Below are 12,599 nucleotides of genomic sequence, written 5' to 3'. Positions count from 1 at the left end.
AGTTTTAAGTACGATATCATGTAGTGATCCTACTTCATTGTATAGCATAATTCTATATTAACTATCTTCCTATGCCTTTACATAGAGTTCTATCTTTAATTCTATCTTTAGTTCTTATATTAATTCTATATTAATATTCTATCCTTTAATTCTATCTTTAATTCTATCTTTAGTTCTATATTAATTCTATCTTTAAATTCTATCTTTATTTTTATCTTTTAATTATCTTTAGCATTCAGTTAGGGTGCAACACTTTAGTCTGGCCTCTCCCCGCAGACCTGTTCGGCATGGTTAAAGCTGCCAGGAGAGCAAGGCTAGCTTCGCCGACGATAGCTCTTGGATCGCAAGGCAACGCAAGCCACCACACACGACAAGGTAAGTTGCACCAACTGGTGGTGGCCCTAACTTTACATCTAGTTTATTTCTATTTAATTCTATCTTCAATTCTATCTTTAGTTCTATATTAATTCTATCTTTAATTCTATCTTTAGTTCTATCTTTAATTCTATATTAATTCTATCTTTAATTCTATCTTTATTCTATCTTTAGTTCTATCTTTAATTCTATCTTTAGTTCTATATTAATTCTATCTTTAATTCTATCTTTAATTCTAATATTAATTCTATCTTATCTATCTTTATATTCTAATTTAATTCTATCTTTAATTCTATATTAGTTCTATCTTTAATTTTATCCTTTAGTTCTATATTAATTCTATCTTATTCTGTATATTCATATCTTTAATTCTTCTCTATTCTTATCTTTTAGTTCTAAATACACTTATATTAATACTTCAGTTCATCTCTTTCACATACCTTATTTGCATCAGATCTTTTATATTATATCAATATATACTAATTCCTATTTCACAGATTCATAGAATACGTTACTAGAAGTTATATGCTTATTTATCATCATACATTTTCAGACTCATGTTTAATCTACGCGGTCTCAACCCTAATCCATTTGAACAGTGATGGCATGTAGTTGACCGTACCACTATGGTAATGGTACTATCAGATGTTATGATTAGGTCATACTCTCTGGACTAGTCTTGGCAATTTAATTTCATTTTCACTAAGAACTTTATGAGGATCTGCTTTCGTTCTCTTGTATAAGTGGGCTGTATGCTTGGAGGAATGGCAGAGAACAGATTTAAGACAGGTATTCAAGTCATATATTACAGTCAATGAAATATTCATGGCCAGCGATATCTTTGTATGATATTACAGTAATCACTAAATTTATTTTCTATTACTAAGTTCAAGGATTGTGTTCTTAGTCTCATTTCAGGGCGAAGTTCTGATGATATCATATGACAGATCTACAGTTTGGCTCGAATTGCTAATCACTTAGTAATAAATTAGTTTCGTATGATCCTATCAAAATCATCTAGAGTATCTTTTTAAGGTAACCTCTGAATATTATACGCTTCTCGCAATTTCACGTAGAGGTGCTAAATGTTGAACTACTCTCCCATCTCACAGACGTATCCATTCCATTAATTGGTTCTACATGTATTCATTTAATTCATAAATCGATTAGGTTACATTTTGCTCATCTATGTAGTCTGGTTATCTGTTCTAAATTCTGACTTCTAACTTCTCACATTTACACAAACATAATCGCTCTCAGTTTTTATTCTATACTTTGCTTTAAGTTCTGTCTTAGCATCTCTGACGTAACATCCTGCTGAACCAGATTATAATTAGATGATTGTGAAGATTTTCTGTTTACTATGATGCTATAACTTAGCGATGACAGTCTTGGAGATTTATTCCTCATAATTGTTATATTTCACTTTGGCGTGTGGTTAACTTAGTATAAGTAAAGTTACTGATATATTCTGATATAGACTTTTCTCCCATCATCCTCCTTATGACATTACATTACACTATCACGTGGTTTAGATTACATTTTGCAAAGTTTATTCTACCTTTAAGAAACGTTAACTACCAACAACTCCGTTTAGTAGCTATCTTTGAGTATTTGACTGAGTAAGTTAAGTTGACTATCAGTTAGTAGTTTCTATTACGTGGTGGATTAGTCGTTAAAATACATACTAAATTCTATTATCTTCTCAGTAATTTCTTACACTGACTTTGAAATTTACTTGAGAATCAGGTATACTGTTTGTCACTGTGTTTAAGGATTAAATCTAGGTGGGAGTCAGTTTAGTGCCAACTTTCTATGACTTAATTCTTTCGAGTCTTGACCTGAATCATCGCTTACGATTAAGGATTGTTACTTAGAGGAATTAATGAAATCTAACGGAATTATACTATGTAGAAGAATAAAGTTCATATTCTCATGATTTGCTCTCGACCTCAATTTGGATTTCATTTATTAGCTTAGACATAGAACTCTAACATAAATGTCTGAAATGTGAGATATATTAGAGGATGTCTTGTTTTTGATTAAGGGTGCTATATTTATCTACATCCTATATAATTCTATTTGGTAGGGTGGTTTAAATATCTACATCTTTAGTCATGCTATTTTAATTCTATCTTTAATTCTATCTTTCAAATCTCAACTCAAATGAGAGAGATTAGTCATATACTGCTATGCCGTTTAATCATCTATTATTTCATATTTAGTTCCATGATTATATTAAAATGCATTGCTTTGAGACTACTATTTTACACTCATAGTAAAGTGTTATATAGTTCTATCGAATTCATTAACGAAATATAACTTCATTATTTATAAAAATCTCCAATTTTATACTACAAAATGTAACTTCGTGTTCTATATTGATATCAGTGATCCGTATTTAAATATGTCTATCGTTCTTATCAGTTGATACTCTATATTAATTCTATCGTATAATTCTATTCTTTATTTCTAATCTTTAAACATCTAATCTATCTATCATCTCATATGTGTATTTGCAGCCAGTAATGCTAAACAGGTGGCACACCACTTTTTAGATCTGGCCTCATCCGCAGAACTGTTCGGCATGGTTAAAGTAGCAGGCACCAGGGAAAATTAGATATTGCAAGGCTAAGCATCCAAAGGGCAAGATTTCCTTAGTTTGTTACGTACATGGAGTTGGCGACCTCTTGTAGTGATTCGAGCTCTCATCAAATGAAGAAAAAGCCAAAGGCCAATCCGCTAACATAGCCGACACTTAATTGACACCTCGGATCACATTATCACGAAAAGAGCAATGTAAACAAACAGCAAGAAGTATGGTAGTATGCTCAAGAGCAGCCATAGGCTCTATGGGTAGAGTGTGCGCTAACAAAGGAAACATAGTTATGTATCATCGTTATGTTTTGTATTTGGAATGTTTAAACTGTCGCTATTCTTGTAGGTCAGGACTTATCTCAATATGAAAACATACAATCTATGTGCTTTTTTAGGTGCACTGAGATAATTATCACTTATTCTCTTTATAGATATATCGAATTTATATGTTTCGATCCTTACTCATAATATTCTGCACATGACAGATAATCTACTCCTCTTGGAGTTCATCAATCTTGGATATAATAACATGAATTCATGTTATGGACAGTTTATTGCAATTAGGATATGCATTTAATGAGCATACAATCTTCATTATTGAGCTTGTTGTGCATAAGTAATTACACAGTTAGCGGTCAAATTATATTGCACGAAGATTTCTTCCTATTAATTATTCAATAGGATTTTAAGGATGTCTACAAAGTTCTTCTAATCATACTAGAAAACTGTCTCATCGACTGTACACTATTATTTGAAAGTGTCCTTATTTACTTTCGATAGCTCCTCTTATACCTCTCTCAAGACTCATACTATGTAACACTTTAGAGTAGTTCTAGTATGCGTATTGAATCTAATCACTTAGTTTCTGTGAGTTATATGATTTAAAATTCAGACTCTATTCAAATTTCAATTCAATTTCTACGAGTTAATATTATAATTCTCCAGTTTAGTAATTTATAAGAGATTTATATATAAATATCTGTATTAATTACATCATGTTCTTTCTAGGACTTATTCTATTCTTCACAGGTTAATAATTCTATATTTGTTATTGGTTTTATACTTAAAATGACATTATATTGTATCTTATTTTCGGTTGCTCTAATTCTAATCTATAATTCTACTTATTAATCTTGCTATTATACTTCAATCTCTATTTTAGTTCTAATACTCTCAAATATATTATCTTTCTTATATTTCTTAATCTTTAGGTTCTATCTTTAATTCTAGATAGTTAATGGTCTATCTTGTAATTCATCTTTGGAATGTCTATTCTTCAGTGTCTATATTGGGAGAATTTCTATCTTTAATTCTAGGTCTTGTGGATTTCTATCTTTAAGATCTATCTTTTATGACATCTAAGTTAGGGTGCAGGACACTTTAGAGTCGCTGCCTGCTCCCGCGAAGACCTGTTCCGGCAGTGGTTAAGAGACTGCAGGGAGAGCAGAGGCTACTCCGTTCTCTGACAGGATAGGCTTGGTGGATGGCAGAAGGGCTACGCAAGGCACCGACGAGGTGCCAGGGGGGGAGCATCGGACGAAGGTAAGGTTGCACGCCAGACTGGTGGTGGCCGCTAAATTACATCTAGGTTTAGGTTTCTGGGAATTTAGATTCTATCTTGAAAGTTCTATCGTTAGTGTCTTAGTTAGTATGTCGTTATCTGTGGTTTAATTCGCTAGTCTTGTAGTCTAGTGGTGTAATTCTTATGTGAAGGGTCTATGCTGTTAATTCTAAGGATTAATTCTATCTTTAATTCTATATTAGTGTTCTAGTGGTTAATTGCTAGGTCTTTAGTTCTATATTAATTCTATCTTAATGTCTATGAGTAATTCTATCGTTTGAATTCGTAGTCTTGAATTCTATCTGTTAGTTCTAGGTAGTGGAATTGCTAGGATTTGAATTCTATCTTTAATTCTATATTAATGTCTGGGATCTGGCAATCGGGGGTAATCTTTGTTCGATATTAATGTCTAAGGGTCTTGTAATGTCTAGTCTTTAAGTTTCTATATTAATATCGTCTTTAATTCTATAGTTGTTCTATCTTGAATTCTATCTTTAAGTGTCTAGTATTGAATTCTATCTGTTGGTAATTCTATTTAATTCTATCTTGAGTTGTGATCTGTAATTCTATATTATTCTAGGTCTTTAAGTTGCTATCTTAAGTTCTATGTTTGTAATTTATCGTTTTAATTCTATCTTTAATTCGTAGGGCGTTAGATTCTATATTAGTTGGCTGGTGAGGTCTTAGAATTCTATCTTTAGGTTCTATATTAAGTTCTAGGTCTTTAGTGTCTAGGTCTTGTAATCTATATTAGTTCCTATCGTTTTATTATAGTCTTTAGTTCGGTATATTAATGGGTCTAGTCTGTAATTCTATGGTTAATTGTTCTTTAATGTCTGATTCTTTAACTGCTATGAGTTAATTGCTATTGTAATTCTATCTTTAGGGATTCTATAGTTATAGGTGTCTAGATCTTAATGTCTATATTAGGTCGTCTATCGTTTAATTCTATCTTTAGTTCCTAGGTATTAGATTCTGGATCTTTAAGTGTCTGTATTAATTCTATCTTTAATTTCTGATCTCTGAATTCTATCTGTAGTCTGATTAGGTTAATGGTCTATCGTTAAAGTTCTAGTTCGTTAGAATTCTATATTAAATGGGTCTAATCGGTTGCATTCTATCTTTAGTTCTAGTATTAAGGTTCTATCTTAGAGAGTTCTATCTTAGTTAATATCTTTAGATTCTATATTAGATGGTAGATGCTTGTAATTCTAGTCTTTTTTCTATCTTAGTTCTATATTAGGGATTGCTTCTTTATTCTATCATGTTAGTTTCTATCTTGTTAAATCTTCTTTACGATCTAGTTAGGGTGCAACCACGTTTTAATTAGTCTGGCCGGGTGTCGGCCGCGCAGACGGCTGTTCGGCATGGTTAAAGCTGCCGGGAGAAGCAAGGCGTAGGGCTCCGCCGAGGAAAACCGCCCCAAAAAAGAAGGAAAATAGGAGCCCGCCCCCGGCTTGGGGTTGGATCAGCAAGGCAGCGCAGGCCACAGCAGAGGGAGGGGCCGGGGTACGACAAGGTAGAGTTGCAGCCAACGTGGTGGTGGCCCTAACTTTACTGCTAGGTTTGGTATTTGCTATGGTTAAGTTCTATCTTAAATTGCTAATCTTAGTGGTCTAGGGTATTAAATCTAGCGTCTTTAATTCTATCTTGTAGTTCTAGATGCGTTAAGTTCTAGTATTATTCTATCCTTTAAGTTCTAGGGTCTTTAATTCTATATTAGTTCTAGGTGTTTGGAATTCTATTTTAGTTCTATGTGTAATGTCTATCGGTGTTTAATTACTGGGATAGGGTTAATTTCTATCTTTAATTCTATCTGTAAGTTCTATCTTTAGTTCATAGTTGGAAATGTCGGTAATCTTAATTCGAATCTTAATTCTATCTTGAGATTCTAGATATTAAGTTCTAGTCTTGCAATTCTTGCTAGATTAGTTCTATGAGTTAGTTCTATCTTTTATTCTAGTTTTTAGGTTCTAGTCAGTATTGAATTCTGATCTTTAATTGGCTAAATTGAGTTCTAGGGTGCTTGTAAGTTCTATCTTGTAGTGTCTGATAGTTAATTCTGAGTGGGCTGTTAGTTGCTATGTTAGGTTGCTGATCTTTAGTGTGTATCTTTTAATGTCTAGTAGTTAATTGCTATTCTTTAGATGTGCATATCTTGTACATTCTATATTAAGTTGTCTGAGTGCTTTCATTCTATCTTTAATTCTAATCTTTAGATTCCTTATAGTTAGTTTTTCTATCTTTAATTTAGTTTTAGTTTCGTATAGTTAATTCTATCTGTATTAGTTCTATCTTTAATTCTATATTAGTTCTAAGGTCTTTTAATTCTAGTGTGTTAGTTCTAGTATTAATTCTATCTTGTAATTCTATGTTTAATCTATCGTTTAATTCTAGGATGCTTTAATTCTGATAGTTGAATTGCTAGTGCTTTGAATTTCTAGGTCTTTAATCGTATATTAGTTCCGATAAAGATGTTGAATTCCTATAGAAAATTAGGTTTCTATCTTTAATTGCTATCTTGTAAGTGTCTATAATTGAATTCTATCTTTGTTAAATGCTATCTTTAATTCTATCTTTGAGTTTCGAGTGAGTGTAATTCCTATGTTTAATTGCGTTATTTATTTCTATCTTTAAATCTGAGTTTACACGTAGTTGAGGGTGCAAACTTTATGTCTGGCCTCGTCCCGCTCTCCCGCAGACGCCCTGTTGGGGCATGGTTAAAGGCTGCAGAGTTAGCAAGGCTAGCTCTCACGGGGCCGACATAGCTGCTTGTGATCGAGGGCAGGCACGCGGAAGGCCACCGGACACACGACAAGGTAAGGTTCGACCAAGGCTGGTGGGTGGCCGCTAACGTGTTACATCTAGTTTATTTCTATGTTAATTCTATCTTAAATTCATCTTAAATTTCTAATCTTTGGAGTTGGATATTAGTTCGGTATCTTTAGGTGTTAGGTCTTTAGTTCTATCTTTAATTCCTATTTGAGTCTATCTTTATTCTATCTTATTCTATCTTTCTTTAGTTTTAGATCTGGATTCTTTAATTCTATCTTTAGTTTCTATATTAAGGGTGACTCTACGGTTTAATTCTAGGGTGTTAATCGTATCTTTTAATTCGGGTATCTTAAATTCTTTATCTAATAGTTAATTCTAATCTTTTATTCTATATAATGGTCTATCTTAATTCTATCTGTTAATTGCGATATTAAGCTATCATTTAGTTCTTGTGAGATTCTTATAATATTGATCTTTATTCTGTCTTTAATTTGGGGTATCTTTATTGTTAGGTCTTGTAGTTCTAATATTAATTCTAATTTTCTATAGTTAGTTGTCATTCTGGTATTAGATTCGGTCTATGCTTTGTAAATCGTGCTTGTTAACTGCTCTACAATTCTATCTGGTAGGTTTCTATGGGATTATATGCTAGTTCTTTAATTCTAGGTCTTAATTCTTAAGTGATTGTGAGTGCTTCAATTCTATCTTGTAGTATCTGATGTTCGAATTAATTTATCTTTAAGTTCTATGATCTAGTCTTTAGTGTCTGATCTTTAATTCTAGTAATTAATTCTATCTTTAATTCTATCTTTAATAGTTCTAGGTCTTCAGTTGGCCGTATATTGAATCATGCTTTAATGTCTATCTTGTTATTTCTATGTTTAAATCTAGTCTTTCATCTAGTTAGGGGTGCAACACGGGTTTAGTCTGGCCGTCTGACCCGCGCGCAGGACTGTTGCGGCATGGGTCAGGAGAGCTGCCGAGGGACGCAAGGCTGGAGCTCCGCGGGCGGACATATGCTGGGCTGGGGATCGGCAAGGGCACGCAGGAGGCGCACCACATGCGCGACGGAAACAAGGTGGAAGTTGGATCCAACTGGTGGTGCGCGGGACTAACGTTGTTCATATCTTTAATTATATTTTTAGGTACATTTTTAATTTCTTATATTAATTTCTATCTTTAATTTTAATTTTTGCTAGTTTACTCTGTTAATTTATCTTTTAATTCTTAAGTGTCGTCTATTTAAGTTCTATATAATTCTATACTTGTTGCTATCTTAAAGTGATTGTCGTATCTATTGAGTTAGTTCTATTGTAGTTATATTGATTCGTCTTTTATTGGAATGATCTATCTCTCTATTAAGGGTTAAGTTCTTTAATTCTAATCTTTTAACTGGGTGTCTATCTGTGCTTAGGGTTTTTAAATTCTTTATACTTTGGGCGTTAATGTCTGGATAGGTGTTAATTCTAGTATAGTAATCTATTCTTTATTTATTTCTTTTTATTCTTTTAATTTCTATGTCTTTAATTCGTGTAAGGTTCTGAATAGTCATATAATAATTCTATCTTTAATTCTATCTTGTTCTTTGTTTTAATAATCATCTTTAATTCTATCTTTATTTCATCTTTAAAATCTATTTTCATCTAGTTAGATGGTTGGTTAACTACTTTATCTATGCGGGTTAGGGATTCCTATCTTTAGTTCAGTCATATGAGAATTCTATGCCCTAATTAGCCTCTTAGTTTAATTTCTAGTATGTATCCCAATCAATGTTGTTGAGAGAGATTATATTATTCTATCTTTAATTCTATCTTTAGTTCTATCTTTAATTCATATATTAATCTTATCTTTATTCTATCTTAATTCTATCTTTAGTTCTAAGTTCTTTAATTCTATTCTTACTTTAAATTCTATCTTTATTTCTAATTCTATCTTTAAATCTATCTTTACATCTAGTTAGGGTGCAACCACTTTTAATCTGGCCTCTTCCCCGGCAGACCTCTTTAATTCTATATTAATATCTATTAAAGCTTGCCAGAGAGCAAGCCTCCCGCCGAATTCATAGTCTTTAATCTATATGGATCAGCAAGGTTCACGCAAGCCACCACACCACGACAAGTATCTTTAATTCTATATTAGTTGCACCAACTGAGTGGGTGGCCCTAACTTTACATCTAGTCATTCTATTTTATTCTATATTCTATCTTAAATCTATCTTTAATTCTTTATTAATTCTATCTTTAATTCTTCTGGTTAGTTCTTCCGTTAGTTCTATATTAATTCTATCTTTAATTCTATTATTGTAAATTCTATGTTAAGTTCTTTTCAATTCGGTATGCTTTAGTTCTATATTATTCTAAATTCTATCTGTAGGGTTTCTAGTTCGTATTAATTCTATCTTTATTCTATATTAATTTCTATCTTTTATATTAATCTGATTCTTAATTCTGATCTTTATCTATCGGTTAGTTCTATCATTAATTCTATACATCTGGAGTTAAGGGCAACAGTTCTATCTGGCTCTCCCGCAGACCTGTTCGGCTATGGGTCTAAAGCTGCCAGGAGTTAAGCAGGCTACTCTTACGCCGACAATTCAGCTCTGGATCAGCAAGGCTCTTTAGTTTAAGCCACACAACCACGCAAGGTAAGTTAATCACCAACTGGTGGTGGCCCTCCTAAACCTTTACACTATTCTTTAGTTCTATATTAATTCTCTTTAAGCTATTAGTTCTATCTTAATTCTATCTTTAGTTCTATATTAATTCTATCTTTAATTCTATCTTAATTCTAATTCTATAGTTGAGTTCTATCTTTTTCTATTAATTCTATCTTTAATTCTATCTTTAATTCTAGACGTCTTTAATTCGTAGGTTCTAGTTAATTGCTAATTTTAATTCTATGCGTTGAAAGTGTCTAGTATGTAATTCTATCTTTAATCTATGCTTTATTCTATATTAGATTGTTGCTTTAGATTCTATAATATTCTATTTGCTATAGATGTCTTCTGTTAGTGTCTATTTTAGTCTGATTCTTTAAAGTTCTATATTAATTCTATCTTAATTCGAGTCGTTCATTTTTAATTTTAGGTGTCTATATTAGGATTCTAAGTTTGTCTTTAAGTCTAATCTTTAGTTCTATATTAATTCTATCTTTAATTCTATGTTAATTCTATCTTTAAATGTCTGCGGAATTCTATATTAATTCTTTAGTGGGTCTATCTTAATTAATTTAATCTATCTTTAATTCTATATTGTAGTTCTATGCTTTAATTCTATTTTTAGTTCTATATTAATTCTATCTTTAATGCTGTATTAATGTCTATCTTATTCTATCTTAATTGCTCTATCTTTGAGTTCTATATTAGATTCTATCTTAATGCTAATCTAGTAATGCTATATTAATTTTCTCATCTATCTTAGTTTAATTATCTTTAATTCTATCCTTTAATTCTATCTTAGTTAGCGGGTGCATCTTTCATTGGCATATTATTTCTATCTCCGGCCCGCAGACCGTTAATTCGGGGAGTAATTAATTTCTATCTTTAGGAGAGCAGTTCTAGCTCGCCGCGCGAAGTTCTATATAATTATCTTGGAATTCAGCTTTATTGTACGCATCTTTAAAAGGCCACGCGCACGACTATCTTTAAGTGTAGACACCACTGGGGTGGGGTGGCTAACTTACATTTCTAGTTTAGTAAATGGCTATCTTTAGTTCTATAGTTAATTCATCTTTAGTCTGCTTTAGTGTTGTTGGCGGTTAATTCTATCTAGGTTCTATCTTTAGTTGCTATATATTGAGAGTTCTATTTTAATGTCTATCTTTAGTTTCTATCTTTAAGTTCTATATATTAGGGATCGTTTTTATTTATCTTTAGATTCTTCTCGGTTTATTTCTCAGTCTTTAGTTCTAATTAATTTATCTTTAATGTCTATCTTTGATGCTATCTTAAATCTATCTTCACAGGAAATCTAGCTTTAGTTTCTGCTAGGTTAATTCCTAGACATAGCTCTGTGGAATCAGCAAGGCACGCAAGCCACCACACACGACAGGTAAGTTGCACCAAACTGGTGGATGGCCCTAACTTTACATTCCCTAGGGTTTAATTTCATAATTCTATAAATTCTTTTATTCTATAGTTAATTGCTTCTTTAAATTCTATCTTTAGATTAGTTCATCTATATTAATTCTAATCTTTAATTCTATTTTAATGTTCTACTATTAGTTCTATCGTTTACATTCTACTATTAATCTGATCTTTAATTCTATAGTAATTCTATTCTTTATTCTCTTTAATCTATCTTTAGTTCTATCTAATGTCTATATCTATGTAATTCTATCTCTTATCTTAGTTCTAAGTTCTATCGTTAATTCATTCTATATTAATTCTATCTTTAATTCTATATATATTAGTTCTATCTTTATTCTCTTTATCATAATAATTCTATCTTTAATTCTATATTTTCGTAGCTTCTTGTTAATTGTTCTATATTAATTCTAGGTCTTTATTCTATCTTTAATTCTATCTTTAATTCTATATTAATTCTATCTTCAATTCTATCTTTAGTTCTATATTAATTCTATCTATGCTTTAATTCTATCTTAGGCTATTAATTCAGAGCTATCTTTATTCCTATATTAGTTCTATCTTAATTCTATCTTTAGTTCTATATTAATTCTATCTTTTTCTTGATGTGGGGGGTAATTCTAGTTTATCTTTGTTGATGCTTATAATTCTATCTTTAATTCTATCTTTGAGTTAATTCTATCTTTAATCTTATCTTTAATTCTATCTTTAATTCTAATATTATAATTCTATTTAAGTTCTATCTTTCTAATTCTATCTTTAATTCTATCCTCTTTATTTGGGAGTTCTATATTATTCTTCTTAGTTCTATATTATCTAGGATTTCTATCTTTAGTTCTAATTAATTCTATCTAATTTGTCTTTATCTTTAGTTCTATAAGGTGTAATTCTATCTTTATTCTATCTCTTTAATATCTATCTTTAATTCGTATCTTCTAAGTTCTATCTTTAATTCCTTATTTCTATAAGTTCTATCTTTGTTCTTATCTAATTCTAATAATCTATCTTCTATTTTAATTCTATCTTTAATATCTTATAAGTTTCTATCTTTAGTCTATATTAATTCTATCTTAATTCTATCTTTAGTTCTAATGTATATTAAGTTCTATCTTTAGTTTAATAATTCTATCTTTTAGGTTTGCTATTTTATTCTATATTAATTCTTCTTTAATTCTATCTTTAGTTCTATCTTTAATTCTATTATAG

The sequence above is a fragment of the Pomacea canaliculata genome, linkage group LG7, assembly GCF_003073045.1.
Source record: "Pomacea canaliculata isolate SZHN2017 linkage group LG7, ASM307304v1, whole genome shotgun sequence".
In the NCBI taxonomy this organism is placed as follows: Eukaryota; Metazoa; Mollusca; class Gastropoda; order Architaenioglossa; family Ampullariidae; genus Pomacea; species Pomacea canaliculata.
The sequence above is the reverse complement of the archived record's forward strand: the minus strand, read 5'-3'. Positions refer to the sequence as shown.